This window comes from Penaeus monodon, chromosome 32, assembly GCF_015228065.2.
Source record: "Penaeus monodon isolate SGIC_2016 chromosome 32, NSTDA_Pmon_1, whole genome shotgun sequence".
NCBI classification, from domain to species: Eukaryota; Metazoa; Arthropoda; class Malacostraca; order Decapoda; family Penaeidae; genus Penaeus; species Penaeus monodon.
In genome coordinates, this window is record NC_051417.1 from 24,311,640 (window position 1) to 24,312,306 (window position 667).

Here is a 667-nt window from a genome sequence, read left to right on the forward strand (position 1 = left end):
GCGGAGCTTGAAGGATAGCGATCTGGCGCCGCCTACACTCCAGCCTTTCCCCTTCTCCCCTCTCTACCCCTCCCTCATCCCACCCAGACACATTGCCTCCCCCCTCCTCTCTCCGCCCCCACTCACCACTCACTTCTCTTTCCCCCTCCCGTTCTCTTCCCTTTCCTCATCTCTCCCCCGCCCTCTTCCCTCCCTTTCCCATCTCCTGCGGCGCCCAGCAACCGTTCGAATAGCGAGGGGGATGGTGCAGGTTCCTCCTTGATCACGTGGTGAAGATGGTGTTAGGTGTTCAAGGTGACCTGGTGTCTGGTGCAGGAAGGCGACCAACCAGCTCCATCCGCAGATGTTTTATCTCGGTGTATTGTTACAAAGGAGCAGAGATCGTTTGACGTGTATTCGCTGGAATTTTGTCTGACGTGCTGTAGACACGGATGAATGCTAGGAGTTCGATTCAGCTTCGTTCGGCGGTTCATAAAGCATTTAGGTTGGGGTGTTGATGGGTAGATTTGCATTATTACTTTGTCGTAACTGCATACGACTTGACTGCATTGCCTGACATGCAATCAGTCAAGGCTTGAGTAAATTACATGTCACATGTCTGTTTCTGGAAAGGAAAACAAGAAGGGGGAGGGCTGTGCGGGAGAAATAGCAAGGTAAAAGGGGGATG